The sequence below is a fragment of the Eschrichtius robustus genome, chromosome 1 (genome assembly GCF_028021215.1).
Source record: "Eschrichtius robustus isolate mEscRob2 chromosome 1, mEscRob2.pri, whole genome shotgun sequence".
Taxonomy (NCBI): Eukaryota; Metazoa; Chordata; class Mammalia; order Artiodactyla; family Eschrichtiidae; genus Eschrichtius; species Eschrichtius robustus.
In genome coordinates, this window is record NC_090824.1 from 74064891 (window position 1) to 74091136 (window position 26246).

The window sequence follows — 26246 nt, forward strand, 5'->3', positions numbered from 1 at the left end:
CTGCTAACAGTGGTGCCTCTAGGAAGTGGTGGTTGAGGTTCGGGAGCAGAAGAAAGGGATATTCACTTTTACTGTATAATTTTTGTTCCTTTTGGATTTTGTACTATATGCATGTATTACTTACAAAATAAGTTTTGTGAATATTTTAATTGAATGAATGTGACATGTAACATTGTAAGTATAAGGTGTACAGTGTGTTACTTTCATACATTTATATATGGTAATATGATTGCCGATGTAGCACTATTTATCACATTATACAATTATAGTACAATATTATTGTCTGTATTCATAATACTGTGCATTAGCTCTCTACAGCTTATTTTCTACTTGTTTCAAGTTTGTACCCTTAAACACCATCACTCTTATCAGCACCCCCATCCCCTGGTCACCACCACTTTACTCTCTGCTTTTTACAGGTTTCACTTTTCTAGATTTCACATATAAGTGATGCCACCAGTACTTGTCTCTGCCTGACTTATCTCACTTAGCATAATGTATTCAAGGCCCATCCCTGTTGTCACATATGGGAGGATATCTTTCTTGTGGGTGAATATCAAAAATAGATTTTAATTTTTCTTTTACAAAACCATTAAAAAAATAAAGACTGCAGAGGGACAAGGTGCCAGAAGGCGTCACATGCAGCTGTCCCTGCAGTGCCCAGAGCCCTCCTTCTGTAGGAGCAGCTGCCTCTCCTGGCAGATACTCCAAGCTGCCAACTGAAGAAGGAAGGAAGGAAAGGGGGAGAGGGAGGGAGGAGGGAGGGAGGAAGGAAGGAAGGCAAGCATAATTAGCAGGCTTCTTACACTATACACTACAGACAAGGGATGCAGTGTTTTGAAAAAAATTGGTACATTAACTCAGAGCATTTTCTAACTGATGCTCATTGGCAGGCAAGGGGTTCAAGCTAAGGGCAGGAATCTCACAACCCCCATCAGCGTGCATGTTGGCCACACCTTGTCCATCCCCTGTGGAGCTCAGAGTCACAGTGACCAGGATAGAGTCTGCTCGGGATGCTCACTCAGGCCCACTCTTTAATCCCTCTCTGACATCCTTACCACCCCACCTACAGAGCCCGAAGCAGCCTTGGCCTGTTAGAGTCATAGCGACAGAGCAGGGAGTCTGGCTGGGAGGCCCGGTCCACCTGCTCCAGGCTTGTCTCCTCCTCCTCCCGCTTCTCCACCGCGGCCTGCCCTTTACTCAGCAAGTCTCTATTTTTATCGCGCTCATTATACCGCAGCGCTCTTCATTTTCATCTCATTATTGTTGGCAGGGTCATCCAGAGGCTTCGTTACCCAGGAGACAGGGAGGGAGGCTGCACACGCAGCTCTTCCCCAGGCGTGGCTAACCCTTCATCTGACAATCAAGGTGGGCTCTCTCTTTTCTGACTGTAGGGTGACCGCCAGAGCCCATCAGCTGTTGCAGCTCTTCCTCCTTCCAGAGCATCAGGTTCAATCACAGTTCCCTGCATTGATCCTTCCCTGCTTATCCAGAAAGGGAGAAAAGTGTCTATATTTTATAGGCAGATACATAATCGATAGAGAAAACAGAACATCCATACAAGTTCTCGGTGTGAATATTTCAGAGAAGGAAAATGTCTAGAGGTAACAGACTGCAGTATTAGGAGCATGTGGAATAGAAACGCGTCTGCCCTAAAGAGCATGTGTTGCTGCTACTTCCAAGGGCTGTGGCTAGATGAGAAGTCCCCAAAGCACATTTGCAGAAAGGCCCCCGGTACTCTTGCCCCAGACTCCACTGCAGCAACTGGAAACAGACTAGGATCTCTAGGAGGTGGCCACAAGGAAAAGGAGGGGACAAGGCACTGCCGTTGAGAGGAACTGGTGCTTCACCTCTGTCCCCAACGCTGTTTCCATCCGAGGGTCCTGCCCCCACCCTCTCCCTCACACTCTGCTCTCCTATGGCAGGGACAGAGGGCCCCAAGCCCTCACACCTGTGCCTTTCCTCGTGTGGTGTCTCTGCTGGAGCTGCTCCGTCTCATCCTACAAATCTCCCATGGCAAGTGTCGCTTCTTTAGAGAACCCTTCCTGGACCCCTACCCTATACCCCTCGGGCAGAGTTAAACATGCTTTCCTCTGAGATCCTTTGTTCCAGGATTGTTATGGTTGGTTGTCTGCTGCCTGATTGTCCCACTGCTTTTGTATCACCAGACTTTGCTGGGTGCTTGACGCACAGAACACAGCTTAGCTGAGTGGTACTGAGCCCAGAGTGGTAATTAGAGACGATTATGTAAGGCGCCTAACAACTGATGGTGTGCTTTGTGCCAGGCACCGTGCTGAGAACTTCGCAGGCACCCTCCCCCTCAATCCTCACCACAACCCAAGAGGTGGGTGCTCTTACTCCCCATTCTACAGAGAAGGAGACTAGACGAAGGTAAGTACCACACTCAAGGCCGCGCAGGTAGAAACTGATAGAAATTCAACTTCAGTCCAAGTCTGTCTGATTCCATAGCATTTGCTCATCTCTTAAATTTTTAAATAAAGAAAGAATACCCACATGTGGTGAGGAATAAAAAGAATCCAAACTCCATTAAAGGATGAAAAGTAAGCCATCCTCCTACCTAGATCAACAATCCCACTCCCAGAACCAACCACTCTTGTCAACTTCCTTTTTCCTTCTAAAAATAGTCTCTGCATACACCCGTCTATAGATCTCCTCTCATTGCACACGCAGTAGCACACTCTATTCACTGTGCCACACCTTGCTTTTTTCCCTTTTAACTTTTATCTTGGAGTTTGTTCCATTATCAGTAGTTACAAACCTATGCCCTTTTTTTTTTATTTTTATTTTAAAGATACGCTTCCCCGGAGGTCCAGCGGTTAAGACTTTGCCTTCCAATGCAAGAGGTGCAGGTTTGATCCCTGGTCGGGGGAGCTAAGATCCCACGTGCCTCAGGGCCAAAAAACCAAAACATAAAACAGAAGCAATATTGTAACAAATTCAATAAAGACGTAAAAAAAAAGATACAGAGTAGTCCATAAATGGGTGTATTATAACTTATTTAATCATCCCCTGTTATTCATGCCCTATTGTTGGGCATTTAGGTGGTTTCCTGCATTTTACTATTATACATGGGGCTATAAACTGTGTTCTTGTCCATAAGCCGCAACACAAGTTATATTCCTTTACATGTAAATCCTTGGTCCTTCTGGAATTTTTGGCATAACAAATGGGGTAGGGATCCAGTACAGATGTTGGCCACTATACTCTACTATGGCCAATTATCTTACCTGGGGCATAGTAGGTGCTTGTAAATGGTTATCAGTGACAACGATGACGATGATAATTACAGCAGCATCCACTGGAGCATATCATCAGGGTATGTTTACTGAACATATGAGCATGCAGTTAATCCACATTAAGCATTAAGGATGGCTACCCGGAAGCCGTCTAAACGTCAGAGTGACTAAGTTCTAAAAGTCACTTACCCATCAGAATGAATGAGTTTGCAAACTTCCTAAGAGCAGGTTTTGACATGGGGAGAAGAAAGACATCACATGGATACAGTGATAGGATACACCAAAGAGTGAGGACCCAAGGTGGAGGAGCTTCTGAAGACAAACCCAAGAGTGAGGACCCAAGGTGGAGGAGCTTCTGAAGACAAACTCTGGGTGATTTGTGTAAGACATTCCTTGTGGACTGGTTCAGAAGAACCACTGCTAGGGGTTGCAGGCTAATTGGACAGCTGAGGGCTGGAGGAAATGGAGGCATGTACTTGCACTAGGTGAGGTGTTGGGCAAAGAGATAAGGCCACCAGCTGTCAAATCAGAGCACTGAACACAGAACTGATCCCTAGGTTACAGGAGAACATAAGGGCTTATGATGGGTAGTTGGAGGCTTGTGATCTGTGCTTGTTGGATAGAAGATGGAGGATGCGGGACTTCCCTGGTGGCGCAGTGGTTAAGAATCCGCTTGCCAATGCAGGGGAAACGGGTTTGAGCCCTGGTCCAGGAAGATCCCACATGCCGCAGAGCAACTAAGCTCATGCGCCACAACTACTGAGCCTGTGCTCTAGAGCCCGAGAGCCACAACTACTGAGCCCACATGACACAACTACTGAAGCCCGCGTGCCTAGAGCCCATGCTCCGCAACAAGAGAAGCCACCGCAATGAGAAGCCCGCGCACTGCAACGAAGAGTAGCCTCCGCTCGCCGCAACTAGAGAAAGCCTGCACGCAGCAACGAAGACGCAATGCAGCCAAATAAATAAAATAAAATATATACTTAAAAAAAAAAAAAAGATGGAGGATGCCACAAAAAAGAATTGTAATCCCCGTCACCTGTAAGGATTGTCTTCGGGACATGCTCTCTTATCTAGATGGGTTGAAGTGCAAACCACACCAGCAGTGGACCCCTGGGAGATGAAGATGAATAGCTCTGGGCTGGGATTACCAATCTCCACGTAATAGGTGTACACGGTGGAAGAGCAGGGCAGAGGCTGCTCCCCAGGCCTGGAGTTGATGGAAATAAGCAGACCCCCTGCTGGGCAGGCATAGGAGCATCTGCAGAGAATAACTGAACAGTAAGTCGTGTTCCCAAGCTCCGTATGAGGACTTGGTAATAAAACATCATAATAACAGCTAAAACCTACCATAAACCAGGCCCAGCTGTTAATTCATTTAATTCTATTTTACACATGAGAAAACTGAGTCACACAGAGCTTGACCCTCCAGAACTGGAGTCATGTCTTGCATCTATTATCAAAATTTGGTTATGAGTTTAGTCCTGAGGGTTGCTCTTACAGACCACCTTCTGTCTCCTAAGATGTGGCCTTCACCAGGATGGCCACCAGCAGGATGAGCAGACCTTAGGTCATGTCTGTGACTTTCCTAAGGCACTCCAGGAACGGAGAGATCTCAGTACCACTCTGCTCGCCTCTAGCCCTTCAGGGTGAGGCCTGCGGTAGAGACATAGGCTGATTCTTTGAATAACCCAACCACGGAATAGTGAGGTAAGAGCACTGGCCTGGGAGTGAGGAAGCCCAGGGCCAGGGGATGGATAGAATAGAGAGAGAGCCTGGGAGGAAGGAAGGAGGTGGGCAAGGCTCCTGACCCAGCTCTGCAAAGTAACCAGCTACGGGCTGAACACAGAGGTCACGGGACCCACCCGTGTCTGGCAGACTCCAGCAGGAGTTGGGCAAATGCTGGGGACAAGCAGAGAGCATTCACAGGCCTCTGGCCTCATACCGCCAACACCTTGCCATCGGCAAAGCCAGGATACCCCAACATGGGAATTAGGAAGCTTCACTTCAAGTTGGCAGCAAATTGTTTGTCTCCACAATCCTGGGGCGGGGGGTGGTGATTTCTACAGAAGAGCACTTATTTAGTTGTGGGTCATTTCCTAGGAATGTGCTGCTTCCTCCTCTCCGTCCCCTCCCCCCACCCAGGGCTGGACAGATCTGCCCTGCTCTGGCTTTGTCATGGCTCCAGGCACATATCAGCTGGCCTGGCTGGGGATAAGCAAAATACGGAGTCAGAAAAAGAATGAAGCTGAAAAGAATGGGGCTTCGGCAGCCCCAAACCTCAACACCGCCAGCCCCAGACCCACCCGTCACGCCCATCCTTTGCTCACTGCTCACAGAGAGGAAGGCAGTGAACAGTCAAGCTGTCCCCTTTCATCCACCACACTTGTGACAATCATACTGTCCCCAGGCCTCCGTCCTTGCTCTGGTCTGTGAGGTGCCTTGGAGATGTCCTTCCAACCCCCACAGGTTGTCATGGTGCCTGCTGTTCAGACTCTTCATTGGACAGAGCCAGAGACTGTCTCCATGGCAATAAAAAGAATCTGTGGAGAAAGGATGCTGGCCTTGGAAATTAACTCACAGGAACACTCCTGGGAAATAAGCTCCTCTAAGGGGGTCAGCAGACATTCCCCTCCTGAAGACGCAGTTCCTCAGCCATTCCACCGGCCTGGGGAGCCCAGCTCTCTAATGGTGGTACCATCATCCTTGTCTACTCTCCAGCCACAGAGGATTCCAACTCCAGATTCCTGGCTGCACCAGCAAAAACTGCAAGTCAGGATAGCGTGGTTGAGAGACAGAACACCTGCCCTTCTCGTGCTCCACAGCCAGCGTCCCTGCCCACCCCACTCCTCCTGGGACCTCTCCCTGCCATCCTCTCTCCCCCTCTGACAGGACCCTGGGCCTCCCTACTAAGGTGTGAGCTGATACAGCTGAAAACAATGTCTCCCCTCCTCCCATATACCTGTGTGTTATTACAGAACCTTTGATAACGAAAGAGATCTCTACTGGTCCACTCCAGTCTTTGGGAAACACTTCACTTCTTAACCCCCAACAAGTGAAGCAAGGCGAGAGGGGCAGTGAGTCTCCCTGAAATGTTTGGCATGGAGTTAGCTGATGCACTTCAGCAGTACGGGGAAGAAAGGAGTGAGAGGAGGATTCTGAGACGACTCAATCTGATATGGGCTGTTGGGGTCTGTTTTGAAGTTGGGTGATAGGGATGATGGTTTCTTTTGCTTGGCATCTCATACCCCTTCCTTGTGCCTGTTAAAAGGAACTCCCCCAATGTGAGCCAACTATGCTCTCAATAAGCTGTTTAACTGGCAAAGGGGACCATTTGCTTTAGATGATAAAATCTAACCCAGGACACTCAAGACCCAAAATGCCCAGTGCTCTGCTCAAGATTACTGTTGAGATATCCAGTTGTTAAACCCCAAGGCTCCACATCTCAGTCCCACACCTGAGGTGCATCAGGTCACCAAGGCCCTAGTCTCACCACCAGTGTCTTTTGTCAATTCCCTCCAGAAGCTGGGTCACCAGAAATGGGACAAAAGGGTGCCCTGCCTTCCTCCCCTCCCAGTCCTCACATTCTAAACTGTCCTGATTTTTACTCAGGGAAAAGCAAAGGGAGTTGTTAATATGTAAATTTCACCATATTAAGTGTTGCATTTAAATGATTCTATTTTTTGACAAGTAGAACATCCGCTTGTTGAAAAGACCCCAGCCCAGTTCTCTTTGTGTGTAATGAGTTTATTCTGAGTTTCCTCTCAGATCTTCCTTCCTGCCTTCTCCTCATTTGAATCCTCTGGTTTCTTCTGGGAACCCCATGGGACAGCCACGTGGACTGCTCAAACTATTAACCATAGATCTGAGATCTGGCGGCTTGAAAGCCTCCAGTGAAAATTTCTGAAGGCTATCACTTGGGGGAAGTGAACTAATTGTTATTTGCAGAAGAGGAGAGATTATGTTTCTCCCTGTGGCCTCACTGGAGCAATGGTTGAGTGTTTTGTCCTTGAAACATATTTGAGACCCTGGACGGTTACTTCCTGGAAACCTGTGGTGGACACTTTAGGTGCCCTGACTCACCCCTCTTGCCTTCATCCTGTTTTCTGACATAGGCGGGTGGACTGTACCTGTGGGCCTTGACTTGCTACACTGCAGAAAGCATCTTTCTCTTTGACTGGAAGTATGGGGGTGTTGATAAACCCCAGGGGCCGCTCTCGATGGATGGGAGATGAAGCATTCCGTTAAACGCTCTGCTACCAGCCTTAGGGTGGACACTTCCCATCTGAGAGGCATTCCATATTCTCCTTGGGCTGTTGGGGGTTGGGGAACAGAGTCTGTGGCAAGCAGTGCCACCCTCCCTGCACATCTCCCTGTATGGGCTTTTTTTTTTTTTTGGTGGTGCCAGGTCTTATCTGCAGCAGACGGGCTCCTTAGTTGCGGCATGCATGTGGGATCTAGTTCCCCGACCAGGGATCGAACCCGGGCCCCCTGCATTGGGAGCACGGAGTCTTATCCACTGCGCCACAAGGGAAGTCTTTGTGTGGGCTTTCCTTGCTTCCCTGATCACTCACCACTCCCTCCCTCACTCCTGCTTCCTCCCATCTCCTGTCCAAAAGCCCTTGTCTCTGCTTTCAAGAGAAACCAAACTAAGACAGACCTGCAGAGAGAACTGGACTGACAGAGCCTGGCCATCACTTTGTCATGGAGGGCGGTTGAGAGACAGACGGGGATTCAAATCTCAGCCTTGCCTTTTACAAGCTGCACATATGTAGACAAATTAACCTCTCTGGAGCAGGTTGCAATTGGAAAACATCAAAAATTTATGATAAAATTATCAGCAAAGGGAGTCATTTTACCCACTGGGATTCACAGGGACCCACCCTGCAGAGGGGACAGCATCTTTTGGTCTTCAATGGCTAAGGCAACGGAAACTCTAAACTTGAGTCCAGGCACCCAGGGCACACACAACAGCCCAGCCCAGCATGGCTCCTTCAGTCCCTCGACTGCCTCCACACGGTGTCCCATCCCCACATGTAAGGAAGCCCCAGGGCACGCTGTGGCCTGTAGCCTTAGCTCTGAACCTTTCCCCTGATCACTTCTGTCCTCCATTCCCATCCTATTCCCAATCTTTCATTTATTCTGTTAATCAACCAATGTTTGCCCCACTGCTTACTTGGCCAAAAGGGCCATTCGCTTTAGATGAAAGGATCGTTCAATTTCTTGGTAAAATCTGACCCAGGATCTTCACTGGTGAAGTCTGCATTGACCAAGCATAGCCTCAGGCATTCACCTATTTTTGCCCTCACCTCACCCCGCAGAACCCAGCCTCCATGAAAACTCATGTGTTTGACTCTTCAGCCCAGGGACACTGCCTCAGGCCAGCCAGGGACCACCCCTTCTGCCCCAGTGCAGCACCAGGAGCCTCTGCCCGGGCACTGCCCCTCAAGCTGCCCTCCTGCCCGTGAGCCCAGCCCCACAAGTGGGACCCGGGCAGAGGCAGCCAGGGATGTCAGCACAGGGGTGAGGGCTGCATTGTGGCGGGACAAGGGACCCACCACCACAGTGGTCTGGGATAAAAACAAGAGAAAAACAGCCAGAGTCTGGCTCTTGTGCTGCTTTTTATTCCCAGGCGGCCCAACATCCAAACAAGGCTGGGTACCCTCGAGGGTCACAAGACAGAGAACCCTCAGGCTGGAATGCCGTCACCCCCGTTTATCATAATCCTCACCTGTGGTCATCCCAGGATGCCCTAGAATTCCCCCTTGCCCTAATAGTTCTTTCCAGATCTTTCTTAAGAGATCAGAGATGAAGAGGTTAACTTGAAATGTATAAATACAGACAAAATGCTCCCAGGTAGAGTTGGACATGCCAAGCCCCCAGCGCCAGAGCCTGACCCATCCTGAGGAACCCCCTCCCACTCCTGCGGAAGCTACAAGCTAATTAGCCCCTGCACCCCGCACCCCGGGGCCTTCCAGCACACAAATACCCGCAAAACAGCAGGAACTCTCTCATGGGCCAAACTCGGGGCTTTGTTTTTCACTTATTAGCCCAGGTGAAAGCATCCCAGTACCTCCCCAAGGGCTGTCAGGAACCAAAGAAATACTGAGGTTATTTATTCCAAGGAAGCACTTGTGTCTGATTATCCACAATCCACAGCCTCTGGCTGGAAACTTGGCCTGAGGAGGACTCTGGGGAAAGGGATGGGGAGACCCAAAAAGTCCAGTCCTTGCTCTCACCCAACCCGGGCAGCCGCCTTCCTTGGAGCCCCTGTCCTCTTGTGAGGCTGCGAGGTGAGGGCAGTGTGAGTGGTGGACACGAGGGCCTGCCCTTCTCTTTGCCCCACTCCTCATTCTCCCTATGCCCTCCCCTCCCCCTCTCCCCCTCCCCCTCTCCCCCTCCCCCTCTCCCCCCCTCCCCCTCTTCCCCTCCCCTCTCCCTCTCCCCCTCCCCCTCTCCCCCCTCCCCTCCCCCTCTCCCCCCTTCCCTCCCCTCCCCCCTCCCCCCGCATTCTGGACACGCCCTCACCCCACAGGGCTCTGGACAACTTGAGCCCAGGGCGGGCTTTTCCAGATGCTTCTCAACAGAAGAAGGGGCAAGGGCCATAAATCGAGTGCAAACCCTCCCTCTGCACCCCTACCCTTTCTCCTGTACTCTCCCCCAGCCCTTCCCATCCCTGAGGTCTCCCCACCATAGACACACACACACAGGCACCGCACACACACAAATCCCCTCTCTGAGTGTTGCCTTATTGGAAGCAAAGTTCTCTTCTCTCCAGGCCTCAAATCCCTGCCTCCTGCTCAGGGTACAGAAATAGGGCTTTTTTCTTCTTGGTGACACCCCTCCCCACTCCTACCCAGGAAGTCAGCACCTTCTGTCACTCATTGCAGGAAGGTGAGGGGTCAGCAGCCCTTACCCTGCTGTCAGCCTGCTGTTCCCCACCCCCTCTCTGCGGCCTCTCTCTCCTTGGGGGCCCCTGTGGTCCCTCTGCACCACCCTCAGTGTCTCCCTGCAGGCCTCCGGGGCACTGGCCTGGCCTTCCTGGCTACTTCCCTCACTGTCTTTGCACTCAGCCCCTGTGGAGTGTGGGAGAAGGTCTTGGGGCTGGAGCTGGAGATCCAATGGCAAGGTTCTGCCCATGGCCTTGGCTATTAAAAGGCTGTGGGACACCCCAGCAAGTCACCTCTCTGGGCCTGGCTTTCCCACTGAAGCTGTCTGTCCTGCCCTGCCTGTCTGCATCTTCTCAGCACACCTCACTGCCCACCCCCCATGGCCCCAACTTTTCCAGGCCCATAAAACCTGCTCTGCACTGACTGAAACCTTCGGCCCCAGAGACTTATGCTCTTGGTTCACTGGTAAATTCTGATTCCCCACTTCAGAGCCCTCAGTCAGGCTGCTTCAGGTGGCACCCTGCCCTGAACGTGTGGCCTGGACCAGTCCCAACCCCAGGGAAACCTCATTGAATTTCCTAAGTGATAGAAGTGGTAAACGTGTCTTGATATAAGTAACAAATCCCTTTCAACTACACCTGAGTTTGTTAATAGGTAACATTTGGAAAATACCTAAGGATGGGGGCTGGTTGCTAGGGGAACCAACTACTTGATTAGAGGGTTGGAATTTTCAGCCCCATCCCCCTGACCTCTGGGGAGGGAAGACGGATTGAAAGTTGAATAAATAGACAATGGTAACTAACATAACATTGTAAAGCAACTATACACCAATAAAAATTAATTTTTAAAAATTACCAGTGGTCAATGATTTAATCAATCATGCCTATGCACTGAAGCCTTCATAAAAACCCAGAGGGCAGGGTTCAGAGAGCTTCTGGGTTGGTGAACACATGGAGATTCGGGGAGAGCAGTGCCTGGAGAAGGCATGGAAGCTCTGCGCCCTTTCTGCATACCTTGCCCTGTGCATCTCTGCGGAGCTCTGTGAGTCTGAGGAAGGTGCAGAGAGTCTGGAGAGTCCTTGGGGACGGGATGGAGGAGAGGTGGATGGGGTGATAGATTCAAAATTTCCCAACCAGCTGGAGAGAATGGGGTCTGCCTGAAGGAAGTGCTCAAAATAGCCCATGGATAAGATGAGCGATAAGAAATTCTCCTCACCAGGCACCTGCTGAAAATCGCATGTGGGTGAAAGCAGAGAAACTCATTTTGTGAGCACTTCCCCTCTGAGGTGGTGGCAGATGTGATGGGGGGAAGATTTCTGTCCAGCTGTGCAGAAGCGCTTGTAGAATAGCAAGGCCTTGGAGAATAGGCGAGCAGCAGAGAAGGTAAGACGGGCTGTCATCTAGTGCGCCCAGCTTCAGGAGGGAAGATTTCAAACAGTTCCAAGAAGAGTCATGATCCCGCGACCTGAGACGCTAAAAGGGAAAATGACTCAGGAGGGTTAGGAGACTGTCATCAATGAAATCCCAGCTACAGATTCACAAATGAGCCTTCGGAGACATTAAGGAAGATGAAGAGCCTGGGGAGGCCACAGGGAGCTAGGATTTCAGATCATTTCTGAGGGTGGAGGGAAGGGCATCCGGCCAAGGGCAGACACACAGGAGGGACCAGCCCGAGAAGGATGTCAGCAGAACGCAGAGAGCTGGGGAGGCGGAAGGAAAGCTTTGGTCTGTGCTTGGGGCAGCGGGGGATGCTACCAATGACAGGAAGACCGTGACCCCATCACAGTCCTTCTGGTCCGTCAGAGGGGCTGGGGGACAAAACACAGGAGTGAGCAGAACCGAAGTCGTAGGAGAATAACAAAGCCACGGATGAACCTCAAGGCATTTGACGAGGTCTGTCCCAGATCCTGGTGGACCAGGTGGCAGGATGGCTAAGTGGACTGTAGTGGGTTGGAACATCCAAGCCCATGGAAAGCTGGTGGGTGGGTCCAGGCCTGACAGGTGCAGCAGATTCATCTGAGGGACAATGAGAAGCCCTCGTCTAGGAAAGGTGGAGAATCTCAGTGCCAGGTACGGTCACCAAAGAGGAGCACGACCACCAATGTACGTCCCCACCAAAGGACGTGAAAAACATAAACTGTTGGCAGAGAGCAGACACCTTACTATGCTTGACTCTTACCACAAGCAGAGACTTAATCACACAGCTCTACCCCCAGAGCTTGGAACAGGGCCTGGCACATAGCAAGTCCTCGATAAATATTTGCCGAATGAATACATGCAAAAGGGACGGGAAGAGAAAAGAGAGTAGAGAGAGTGTAGGAACCAGCTTTAAAAGCACACAGGCCAGAAAGGAGCATCACAGCACATTCCAGGGGGCACGTGGTCAGCGCCTGCTTTTACAGTAACATCAGGAGGGGAGAGGAGGGTCTTAGTGGAGGGAGCACTTCAGACCCCTCAGCCAACTCCCAGGGGCAGCCTCTCACCTTGTCCCCCACCTGCTCACTGGCACCCAGGGTGCTCCCCACCGGGGGCTGACTGCTGAGCTGCACACCAGGGAATCGACGTCCCCACAGTGCTCCAGGGCCTGGGGGGATGGGGTGACATGAAGGGCTGGGTGAGCCTAGAGATGGCCTGAGGAGGCCTCGTCCTCCCTGAGCAGCCCCGTGCGTGGGACATTGAGGCAAAGCTTGCTAATTAGGGGTTTCCCTGGTGGCTCAGTGGTTAAGAATCCATCTGCCAATGCAGGGGACATGGGTTCGAGCCCTGGTCCAGGAAGATCCCACGTGCCACGGAGCAACTAAGCCCGTGCGCCACAACTACTGAGCCTGCATTCTAGAGCCCACATGCCACAACTACTGAGCCCACGCGCCTAGAGCCCATGCTCCGCAACAAGAAGCCTGCGCAGCGCAATGAAGAGTGGCCCCCGCTCGCTGCAGCTAGAGAAAGCCCGCATGCAGCAATGAAGACCCAACACAGCCAAAAATAAATAAATAAATAAAATAAATAAATTTATTTTAAAAGCTTGCTAATTAGATACCGTCTCCACCACAAATGGCCACAAGGCTCCTGTGAGAACCAAACTCTCAGTGAAGGTAAGTGCCCTGGACAGGCCCGGGGTAGGCTCTCCAGGGCTGAGGGCCTCAGGGGAGGAAACCCCTCTGGGGGCTGGGGATGGAGAAATCCCTTTAGATCCCTCCTCAACCACAGATCTCCCAGGATGGGTAGGAGTGAGGTCCTCCCATGAACAGGCCCCTTTCCAGAGAGCCGGCGTGAGCAGTGAGGTCCGCCCGATTAGCCTGTGAGCAGTTGTGGTCTCAGACCGCCTTCCAGGGTCTCCGAGCCCCTCTCCTGGTCCCTACCCCTCCCAGGGCTGAGCAGGCAGGGTGTTCTGCATACTCTCCTCCCTGTGTCCTTCCACCCCCGTGGCCCCTTACTGTGGCCACCAGCTCTCCTGGTCTCTGCCTTCCCCTGTGGCACACGGTGCCCATCATGCTCAGCCCCTCCTCCTGCAGCGCTGCCACCGCCAGGTCCATGTTCTGCTGCTTCTGGCTGCTGACCACCACATGGGGCCCATCCTGGGCCGGACGCTGAGCCATGGCGAATCCGATCCTGCAGTGGAGATGAATGGAACAAAGCCTCAGCTCCTTGCCACTATTCTCCTTCCCCCCCAGCCCTGGAAATCAGCAAAGCTGTGTCCTGCTCTATAGCCCTGAGGTCCTTTTGAGCAAGTAAGAGTCCCTGTGAGGGGTCAAGACTCACAGGGCAATAGGATACTCACCCATCTGTAGGCCCTGTGACCACGGCTACCTGATTGGCCAGGATGCCCTTTTGTTCTATCCCACTGCTGCTCAGCTGCACAGAGAGCCCAGCACGGGGACAGAACAGGCCCCGGGGGACCCAGGCCCTGCATGGCGGCCAGTGACTGGTCTGCTTCCCGCTGAACTCGGCCCTGGGGGAAAGAATCAACTTCATTTATCACTGATGCCATCAGCAAGCATGATGATGATCTACCCCCAGCTCCTCCGGACAGACAAGGCCAGTGGCAGAGAGTGGGGAAGAGTCGGGCCAGTCAGGGTGAATTTCAAAAAGGTGAGCCTCAGGTCAGGGAAACTTTCCTGAAAATTCTCTATTTATAAAAGGGGCAAATTAGAATGTGAGATCCAGAATTAAGTAGACATGATTATTTTCCCATTCATTCCATAAGCAAGCACCGAGCACTTGCAGTGTGTCAGGCACTGGGCAGTAGATGCCGGGACCCCTGGTGAACCGTGGCCCCCAACCTCCACGCATGGAGCTTCCCAGTAGAGTGAGAATGCCAGATACCAAACTAATAATTACACCAATTATCAATTTTAATGAGCTGCTTATAGTTGAAAAAGTAGAAATCAATGAAACTCTCAGTCAAAGCTGGAGGGAGTATACGCACAACCACTTTGGAAAATGGTTTGGCACTGCCCAGGGGAGTTGAACAAACAGCCCTCTGACTCTGCACTTTCACAACCCAGGAGTGTGTCACGTGGGCACCACGAGCCTGCACACGAGCGTTCACAGCAACATGCTTTGTAATAGCCTCAAACTGGAACCAAGCCCAAACGTCCATTAATGGTAGAATAGATAGACAAATTGGGTTGCACGTATATAATGGAATACTATGCAGCAATGAAAATTAGTGAACTGAAGCTACACTGAACAACATAAATGAATCTAAAAAATGATATCATTGAGGGAAAGGAGGCAGACACAAAATAATCCTTTATTATGTGATACCACATACACGAGTTTCAAAAGCAGGCAAAACCCTTCTATGTTGTTTAAGAATGCAAACAGGTGATAAAGCTGCAGAGAAAAGCAAGGCAGTGATTATCACAAAAGTCAGGAGAGTGGAAATTCCTAGGGTAAAATAGGGGGGACGACTGGGGAGTGGCAAACCAAGGGGTTTCTGCGGTGCTGGCTGTGTTCCATTGTATGACTACATGATGTCCACTAAGATGTGTGTGTCTTGGGGGAGGGATAAATTAGGAATTGGGGGTTAACAGACATACACTACTATATACAATATAGATCAACGACAAGGACCTACTGTATAGCATAGGGAACTATATTCAATGTATTGTAATAACCTATAATGGGGACTCCCCTGGTGGCCCAGTGGTTAAGACTCTGCACTTCCACTGCAGGGGGCGTGGGTTCGATCCCTGGTCAGGGAATCCCTCATGTGGATCCCGCATTGTTCCACATGCCTCACAGTGTAGCCAAAAAAGAAGAAAAACCTGTAACGGAAAAGAATCTGAAAAAGAATACATATATATCTATATGTGCATACACATATAGATATATATATAACTGAATCACTTTGCTGTACACCTGAAACATTGCAAATCAGCTATACGTCAATAAAAAAGTTTTAAATTAAAAAATAAATGAAAATTTTCAAAAAGAATATACCTCCACAAGAAAAAAAAAAGATATGTGTGTCTTGCATATATATATGTATATACATACATATATACTTTTTATGTATTTGTTATATTTCACAATCAAAATGTTTAAAAAGTAAAGATTATCTGCTCATGGTAAATTTTTAAATTCAAGCGGTTCAAAACTAGCTCAAAAACTAAGTCTCCCAGTTCTCTTCTTGGAGGCAAACTTCCCAGTGTCTCAAACACTTTCTCAGAGATGTTCTGTGCAAAGGGCTTTGTTTGAAACAACAAGCTTTTGTGTATAAATGCTCAATCCACAAAGGTTTTCCTGGGAGCATCCTGCCAGGTGGTGGAGGAAGCAGAGGCTCAGCGGGCTCCTTGAGGGCAGCGCCACTTGCTCCCTCTCTGGGGCCCCAGAGCCTTGCCGGGCCTGAGTCCAGGGGTGCTCGTCAGGCCAGTACATTACAGGGGTGCACAGCTGATTCTGCTTAGGCTGGGAGAATCATCACTAGGGAGGCTGCAGATAAACAGGACCTGGAAGGTGAAGGGAGGTCTGATGGGGGAAGCAGCGGGATAGGTGGTCTGTGCTCTAGTCCAGGGCACAGACTGAGAGGAGGAGCAGGGGTGTGGGAATGCCCACGGTGCTTGGGAGAGAGCAGGGCCACCTCTGTGCCTGGGGAGCAGAGAATGGAGGACTCCTGGCTGCAAAAGCTGACTGGTTCCGAACGCCTGCATGATGACTCCTCCAGGCTGTGCTGAAGTGAAGCTCTCTGAAGCGCAGCTGTGAGGAGCCCAGGCAGCCAAAGGAGCCCCAAGCCAGGCTGCTGTGCAGAGACCCACGCCCCCAGCACACCCTTGGGAAGGGAAGAGGTGCGCCACCCTAGCTATGCTCAGGTGTGAAGGCAGGATGAAGACTGGCATGGGAGACTCAGAGATGAAGACATTTCCCTGTGAACGGCAAATACATCAGGGATGCTTGCCTAGGGGACCCTCTTTCCGCCCAACCCCAAATTTACCAGCTCCAGGTCAGTGTGAGCCCAGAGGCTCCTGCCTCCCCTGTGGTGAGATTCCCGTTCGCTTGCTGGAGAGCCCTGCCCCTTCTTGAATCTAGCAATCTGATTAGCTTCCTGCCAAGGGAGGTGGGGAAGGCATGGATGGAGCAAAGGACTGTTGAGGATACTCAGGGACTTGGGGTGTACTTTTTGGGCAGGGCAGTGCCAGGGAGCTGAAGAGAGGCAGGCTCTGGCCGTTCTGGGCCCAGGGGCCAATGGACATGCCCTTTCAGGAGGCTCTGGTGTGGGCTGACTCTGTCCACAGATCTTCATCAGTTCCAGACCTGCTCTGGCCACTCCATCACAAAGGGACTCTGGTTACTAAGCAACCCCTGCCATACCTACTGCATCTCCCCTCGTTCCTTAGCAACCCTTGCATAACCCAGTTCCCTGGAGTTAGGTGTTGGTATCTATACACGATAAGAGAATGGGTGCTGCTCAGGAATTGGGGAGAAATTTCAGATTAAATATCAGTCTGTATCAGTGTCATAGTGTCATAATGAAGGTGACCAAATGCTCTGCTTTGGGAGGGACAGCCTTTGTTTTCAGTTTATGTCTCTTCTGGTACCCTATTTCCAAAAACACCCTTTGCAGGTCCTACATCTCCTTGCTTTTTTATCCCAGCTGCTTTCACTCTGTTTGCTCTCTCTCTCTCTCATGCTCTCTCTCTCCTCTGCAAGGTCATATTTATAGGCTTTTATTCAGAGGGATGAGGGATTTCAACTCCTGATGGTTTTACCTTTCTTAAACAGGACACCAGATTCTAAACACTATTCTGACCCTCAGGGGACTCCTCTCCCCCTAGATGTGAGCACAGATTAACCCCATCAGGTGTCGGAGGAATCAGTCTCCTTGGCTGGGAGGGCAGCAGGAAAAAGAGGACTTGCATTTTGTCGGGACAGGACATCCCCTGCTGGAAGGCTGGAGTTATAGCACCTCTGAGAAGCTGTTCCCATCTCTCAGCAAGCCGGCGGCCTACAACACTTCTTGCTGTAAGGTGGTTTGCCAGAAAGCTGCCCTACTTGTAAGGAAAAGCAGATCCAGGCTATTGCAGGTGAAGTGTGGAGAGACTGATCAGGCCTCATCTATCTCTTTTGGTTCCCCTTCCTGTTCAAGTCCCCTAGACCAGGGCCTGAGATTGAGTGGCTTCCAAAGGCCCAGGCTCTGGCACCCTCTCCCCTCATTCTCACTCATCTTTACTCTGAAGCAGTCAGCTGGGCCAGAGTTGAATGCAGGTCCTGGGAGCTTGGAGTGGCCTCTGAACCTGGCACTGCCCACTCTGATTCCCCTTTCCATGCTGGTCAATTCAGATGCCCAAATGTGGAAGATGGGAAGTCAAATGGACACACCTCAACCTAGTCCCAATGTTGAGGTAGATGGCCTTCTCTTATCTCTTGGGTCCAAAGAGATAAGAGAATGGTAAAGGAAAGTAAACAAAGACTAGGGAGAGACGTACAGTCATTAGAAACATCGAAAATCAGGAAAGAGAGGGAATTCCCTGGTGGTCCAGTGGTTAGGACTCCGTACTTTCACTGCTGAGGACCTGGATTCAATCCCTGGTCAAGGAACTAAGATCCTGCAAGCCACACAGGAGATGTCAACAGAAGCTGCGTGATCTTGGGTGTCTGTTCCCCTCTCTGGCTCCATTGGCACCTTGGTAAGAAAAGTTGAGCTAGGTGATCCTAAGGGCTCTGATAGTCCCACGAGCTTTTTTATGACAATCAGAAAAGAAATCAAGACTGAGATGCAGGGACTTCCCTGGAGGTCCAGTGGTTAAGACTCTAAGCTCCCAATGCAGGGGGCCAGGTTCGATCCCTGGTTGGGGAACTAGATCCCGCATGCACGCCACAACTAAGAGTCCACATGCTGCAACTAAGAAGCCCGCGTGCTGCAACTAAAGATCCTGCATGTTGCAACGAAGATCCCATGTGTCACAACTAAGACCCAGTGCAGCCTAAAAAAAAAAAAAAAGATTGAGCTGCAGACAGAGCCCGGGAGAAAGAAGCACCAGCACGAAAAGTAAAAAGGAGTGAAGGTGGGCAGTTCCGACATCATGAACCCCAACCTGGGCACAGCATCCCTGCCCTTAGGTGGTGTCAGCTCAGCCTCACCTGGCTGTGCTCCAGTCTGTCCTGAGCGCTGGTCAGGGGCCCCTCTGCCGTGGAGTCTGCAGCTGAGTGCAAGAATGTGAGTAGGCAGCAGGCTGGGTTTCAGGCACTGCTGTTTCTATCTGAAAAACTCAAGGATTCATGGACTTTACAGTCCTAGAATTAAGAAAGTTGGAGGTGAGAAAAGGCTTCCCCCACACAGCTGGTGAGGAAGCCTCGGGAGGGGGAAAGTGTAGGAAGTACTTGTCTGAGTGAAATTCTGCAGAATACTGCACAGACCACTTACCAATGACCCAGTCCTGCCGGTCCAGCTGTCCCCAGACTCTCACACACAACAGAAACGGACAGACCCGTGGGTCCAAGCAGGCTCCAGACCCCACACTGGGCAGGGGCTGGAGGGGAGTGAATGAAAGGACGGGCAGACTATAGGCTCAGCTGGCTGGGGACGCAGAGCTGAGTACAAAGTCAGCACCAAAAAGAGATCATAGACCTCAGTCCTAAAGCCAGTGATGCCACCCTTCCCTGCTATATCGGGCCCCTGGCACCATACAAGGCTAATGGCTGCAGAGCTGCAGGTGCCCACTACCCAAGCTGTCACCTGGGTCCAAATATTTGATGAGCACCTGCTTCATGCTAAGCACTGTGTTAAGTACTGAGAATATCAAAACACTGAAGGCATAGTCCCTACCCTCAATAAACTTACAGTCTACTAGAGAAATCAAATTAATGCAGTGCAGAGCACTGCATGTCAAATGGAAGGAGGTTTGAGACTCAACCTCAAACCCAAGGAAAGCATAGGATAAGCCACATAGAGATGCCTGTGGGATTTTTCAGAGGAGGTACCCAGGCAACCGCATAAATTGTTCTGGCACTCCAGAGAGCAAGTTAGTAATCAGAATAATGATTTGCAAACTATGGATCATAGGTAGACGCAGCCTCATAAAACGGATGAGATATCCCAAGAAAGTGAATAATGTGGAAAGAGAGGACAGCCAAAACTGGAAATGTGGTTGCCAGCCTCTGAGATGGTCTCTGGGACCCCTGTGGGCTGGCGTTCACTACCTTGTATAGTCCCCTCCCACATCATGCCCGGCTTGGCAGAAGTCATGGTATGTCACTTCTGAGATTAGGATATATAAAACTGAGAATTCCGTCTTGGGCCCTCGCTGTTTCTTTCTTTCCCTCTCGGATTAGTCCTGGCTGCCATGTGGTGAGCAGCCCTATATGGCAAGACCCACGTGGCAAGGAACTGAGGGCTGCCAAAAACCACATGGCTTGGAAGCAAACGTCTCAGTCCGAGCTTTGAGATGACCACAGCCCCAGCTGGGAGCTTAACTACAGCCTCACCAGACACCTTGAGCCAGAACCCCCAGCTACACTTCTCTCATTCCTGACTCTCAGAACCTGTGAGATAATGAATTTTCAGGCTGCTAAATGTTAGGGTAATTTGTTATGCAGTAACAGATAACTAATACAGGAACCTTGGAGAAATTTAGCTCATTGAAGAGATAGAGCAGAAAATCCTAAAATATAATATTTTAAAAAATAATATAGTCACAGTTAAAACAGTGTTGTATTGATACTTGAACAAACAAATCAAAGGAACAGAAGGGAAGGTCCAGAAAGAGATACAAACACACTTGAGAATTGAACATGTGATAAAGGTGGCATTTTGAATCAGTGAGAAAAAAGATACATGTATCAATAAATGATGTTGAGACAACTGGGTAGCTCTCTGGGGAAAAAGAAATTAAATTAGATCTGTGCCTTTCACACCACACACCAAAATACATTTCAGATGTATCAAAGATTTAAATATAAAAAATGAGACCATAAATACAAAAAATTACAGGAATTCTTTTTGCTTCTGCATGGAAAAAAAAACTACCTAAGCCAAGCCAAAAGAAAAGTACAACTTAGGGCTTCCTTGGTGGTGCAGTGGTTAAGAATCCGCCTGCCAATTCAGGGGACACGGGTTCGAGCCCTGGTCCGGGAAGATCTCACATGCTGCGGAGCAACTAAGCCCGTGAGCCACAACTACTGAGCCTGCTCTCTAGAGCCCGTGAGCCACAACTATTGAGCCCGCATGCCTAGAGCCTGAGCTCTGCAACAAGAGAAGCCACCGCAATGAGAAGCCCGCGCACCTCAACGAAGAGTAGCCCCCACTCACCGCAACTAGAGAAAGCCCGCGCACAGCAACAAAGACCCAACGCAGCCAAAGATTAAAAAATAAATAAATAAATAAATTTTAAAAAAAGAAGAGTACAATTTATATAAAGTTCTAGAATAGACGAAACTAACATATGGTGGTAGAAATCAGATCAGTGGTTGTCTGAGTGTAGGGGCACAAGGGAACTTTCTAGGGTGATGGAAATGTTCTGTATCTCAATTGGGATGGTGGATACACAGATATAGACATTGGACAAAATCCTAGGGACTGTACACTTAAATTGTGTGCATTTTATTTTATCGACAGTATACTTCAATAGAGTTGATTTGCAAGAAAGAAAGAGGGAATTCCCTGGTGGTCCAGTGTCTAAGACTCCTCATTTCACTGCCAAAAGCATGGGTTCAATCCCTGTTCGGGGAAAGAAGATCCCACAAGCCGTGCCGCATGGCAGGAAGAAACGGGGAGTGGGGCGGGGGGGGGGAGGGAGGGAAGAAAGAAAGAATAAAAGAAAAGAAAAGAAAGAAAAAACGAAATGAGGGCAAACACCAGTAGGTCTGGGTTTTTTAAAAAGCAAGATTTCTCCATGAGACTTGTTAGTCCTGGGTCCTGACCTACACCCAATCCCTTTCCTCTCTAGTGGTGACCCTTCCCCAGCTTCTCCTGGGCATAGATGATTCAAAGCTGATTTCCTACAGAATGGGAGACTCTCTTCACAGAGTTGAGGTCTATATGAAACACAGCATCGCTTTGCTTTGGTCTCTATACCAGGTTGAAGCATCCTCCAATCTTTGTTTCTGGGATGGTGCTGTCAACTGAATGTCTGTGTGTCCCACCCCCCCAAAAAATTCATATGTTGAAACCTAATCCCCAATGTGATGGTATTTGGAGGTGGGACATTTGGGAGATGCTTAGGTCATGAGGGTGGAACCCTCATAAATGGGATTAGCACCCTTATAAGAGAGACTCTAGAGAGGTCCCTCACCCCTTCCTCCATGAGGACACAGCAAGAAGACAGCAATCTATGGACAGGGAAGAAGGCCCTCACCAGACGCTGTATCTGCCATCACTGTAATCTTGGACTTCCCAGCCTCCAGAACTATGAGAAATAAATGTTTGTCGTTTAAGTCATCTAGACTATGGTATTTTTGCTATAGCAGCCCAAGCAGACTAAGACAAGTTGGTCAGCTGGTTTAGTAGTTAGTTGATTTGTTGTTTGGAAGGTTGGTTGGTTCACAAATTGCAGAGATGATAAAAGCAAGAGAGATTTTTCTATGGGCAAAATCTGAAAGAGAAGGAAAAGAAGGGGGGAAAAAAACCTTAAAAAGAAGAAAAGAAGGACTTCCCTGGTGGTGCAGTGGTTGAGAATCCACCTGCCAATGCAGGGGACATGGGTTCGAGCCCTGGTCCAGGAAGATCCCACATGCCTCGGAACAACTAAGCCCATGGGCCACGACTACTGAAGCCCACACGCCCTAGAGCCCAAGCGCTGCAACTACTGAAGCCCGCGTGCTCTAGGGCCCGCGTGTTGCAACTGCTGAGCCCAAGTACTGCAACTACTGAAGCCCGCGCACCTATAGCCCGTGCTCTGCAACAAGAGAAGCCACCTCAATGAGAAGTCTGCGCACCGCAACAAAGAGTAGCCCCCACTCACCACAGCTAGAGAAAGCCCATGCACGGCAACGAAGACCCAACGCAGCCCAAAATAATTTTTAAAAAAAAGAAGAAGAAGAAAAGAAAACCCAAAGAAAAGAAAGAAAAAACCTAAAGGTCTGTACATTTGAGGAGGATATTGACCATGGTGAAATTTCTCAAGACAAAAGTGAGAAAAAGAAGAATTGGGCAAAGTGGCATATATACATTCCCCTGATGGGGAAGAAAAGAGATTATGGAGAAGAAAGTTCTGGAGTGACCTTTTACTGCCTCAAGAAAACCCCCTCAGTAGCCAAGGCCTTTGGTAGCCATGGGGTAATGTAGAAACAGGGACCTGCTGGAGCCCAGAAGCACAGGACATAGTACCAGTCTCATGGTGACTACAGACGAGTTATGCAACCTAATGCCAAAGGCTACATCTTGTGAAAGCTTATATGTATTTAAAAGCAAAAATTCCGATTGCAACATTTTATAACCTCCCTCCAATTCATTCCCTGCTCATCCCTTTCATCACAACATCTCACAACCTTGACAAGCTGCAAGGCATTTATCAGGAGAAGAGTGGGTTTGCCAACATTTCTTTGCCCCAATATCCTCCTCTCAGAGCTTCTTATCTTATCTTCCAGTGAGCTCTGGCTCACAAAGATGTCCAAAGAGCACCAGCAAGCTGCCAATGGATCTGGGTTCTACTCCACAACTTGGCACCTAAGGGTCCTCCCCCATATCCCCTTTATGAGATTGACAAACAGCAAACTTTAAAAAACAGATGCCCAGTTAAATTTGAATTTCAGATAAACAACAAACAATTTTTTAGTATAAGTATGTCCCAAATATTGCATGGGACATACTTATACTAAAAACGTATTCCTGGTTTATTTGAAGTTCAGACTTACCTGGGTGTCCTGTATTTTATCTAGCAACCATACCCTTTTACCCTAGTGATAATGATTCTCCAGAGAACAATGACAGCTGTCAACTTATTAACTGATCTGAAAAAAATACCAAAATTGTGTAAATTTTACATATCACCCAGGAGAAAGATGAAGACAAATTATTATATAACATTAACTATTACATAATATATATATAATGGGGTTTTTTTGGCTTGGCTGCGCTGCGCAGCTTGTGGGATCTTAGTTCCCTGACCAGGGATTGAACCTGGGCCCCGGCAGTGAAAGCGCCAAGTCCTAACCACTGGACCACCAGGGAATTCCCTATGAAATATATTTAAAGGACACCAGCAATACATGGCTACAGTCTCCTTGTAACCACTAAAAAAAAGCCAAGTAAAGCAAAAGTTCTCCATAAGTAAGCCACCAAATTTCTGTATGCTTCCCAAAAGTAACCACAGTTAACAGCATGTCCTTCTAGAACTTTTCTATGCATTTGCATACATATATGTAAGTACAGAATATTTAGATTTGTTTTGTGTGTTTGTATGTATCATATTGTAAATGCTATTCCGTAGTTCTTGTTACATGACAGTACATATAGATCTACCTCATAGCTTTTAAAAGCTGCATAATATTCCACAGAACAAACATACCCTAGTTTAGCAGATCTCAGAGTGTGGTCTGGGAACCCCTTGGGGGATCCTTTCAGGGGGCCTATAAGGTCAAAATTATTTTCATAATAGTAAGACATCATTTGCCTTTTGCACCCTCACTCTCTCACAAATGTACAGTGGAGTTTTCCAGAGGCTCCATGACATGTGATGATGTCATTGCTCTGACAGCTAGTGAAATATGTACGTGTATTTCTAATATTTTCCAAAATGTTCTAAAGAAGTAGAATTAGAGTATAAACGTGTGCATTTTCAAGAGGTGAACTCAGTTTGTTCTTGAACTTTTACTGTGCTATTCCTCACTAACTTCAATTGTACCTGCTATAATTTCTGTATTATTATCCAATATCGTTATTTTGAAATTCTGAATTTTTCCTTGGACCCATGGGGAAACACGAGAAATAAGTATGTTTTATCTTGTTTTGCAATAATATTTTTTAATGTTTTTCAAAAACCTTCCTAAAATTTGTAATTTTATGGAACTTCCCTGGCAGCCCAGTGGTTAAGACTCCGAGCTTCCACTGCGGGGAGCAGTGGGTTTAATCCCTGGTCGGGGAACAAAGATCCTGCATGCTGTACGGTGTGGCCAAAGAACTTTTTTTTTAATTTTTAAAAAAATAATAAAATACATGTAAAAGAATGAAATTAGAACACTCCCTAACACCATACATAAAAATAAACTCAAAATGGATTAAAGACCTAAATGTAAGACCGGACACTATAAAATTCTTAGAGGAAAACATAGGAAGAACACTCTTTGACATAAATCACAGCAAGATCTTTTTTGACCCACCTCCTAGGGTAATGGAAATAAAAACAAAATAAACACATGGGACCTAATGAAACTTAAAAGCTTTTGCACAGCAAAGGAAACTATAAACAAGACTAAAAGACAACCCTCAGAATGGGAGAAAATATTTGCAAACGAATCAACGGGCAAAGGATTAATCTCCAAAATATATAAACACCTCATGCAGCTCAATATTAAAAAAACAAACAACCCAATCCAAAAATGGGCAGAAGACCTAAATAGACATTTCTCCAAAGAAGACATACAGATGGCCAAGAGGCACATGAAAATCTGCTCAATATCACTAATTATTAGAGAAATACAAATCAAAACTACAATGAGGTATCACCTCACACCAGTTAGAATGGGCACCATCAGAAAATCTACAAACAACAAATGCTGGAGAGGGTGTGGAGAAAAGGGAACCCTCTTGCACTGTTGGTAGGAATGTAAATTGATACAGCCACTATGGAGAACAGTTTGGAGGTTCCTTAAAAAACTAAAAATAGAATTACCATATGACCCAGCAATCCCACTCCTGGGCATATACCCAGAGAAAACCGTAATTCAAAAAGACACATGCACCCCACTGTTCATTGCAGCACTATTTACAACAGCCAGGTCATGTAAGCAACCTAAACGCCCATCGACAAACGAATGAATAAAGAAGATGTGGTACGTATATACAATGGAATATTACTCGGCCATAAAAAGGGATGAAATTGGGAATGAATAGAGACGTGGATGGACCTAGAGACTGTCATACAGAGTGAAGTAAGTCAGAAAGAGAAAAACAAATATCATATATTAACACATATATGTGAAATCTAGAAAAATGGTACAGATGAACCGGTTTGCAAGGCAGAAATAGAGACACAGATGTAGAGAACAAGCGTATGGAAACAAAGGGAGGAAAGCAGGAGTGGGGTGGTGTTGGTGGGATGAATTGGGAGATTGGGATTGACACATATACACTAATATGTATAAAATAGATAACTAATAAAAACCTGCTGTATAAATAAATAAATAAATTTTTTAAACTTTATCTAAAAAAAAGATAATAATAAAATAAAACTTGTAGTTTTATCTAAAATTTCTACTTTGAAATGTAATAATATTTTATTCTAACACATATCATCATTTCTTTTTTTTTTTTAATATTTATTTATTTATTTATTTGGTTGCGCTAGGTCTTAGGTGCAGCAGGCGGGCTCCTTAGTTGTGGCATGCAAAAACTTAGTTGCGGCATGCATGTGGGGCCTAGTTCACTGACCAGAGATCAAACCTGGGCCCCCTGCATTGGGAGCGTGGAATCTTAACCACTGCGTCACCAGGGAAATCCCCAT

At 48.2% G+C, this 26246-nt stretch overlaps 1 non-coding gene and 1 pseudogene across 1 annotated transcript; both read right to left on the minus strand.

Annotated features, from left to right (window-relative positions):
• LOC137760093 (dehydrogenase/reductase SDR family member 2, mitochondrial-like) overlaps nt 1–14118 on the minus strand; it is a 58807-nt pseudogene extending 44689 nt beyond the window's left edge.
• A 9565-nt stretch (nt 14119–23683) lies between these two features.
• Nucleotides 23684–23755, minus strand: TRNAE-UUC (transfer RNA glutamic acid (anticodon UUC)). Its single transcript has one exon. It is a non-coding gene; the product is annotated as a tRNA-Glu (tRNA).
• Nucleotides 23756–26246: the final 2491 nt, after the last annotated feature.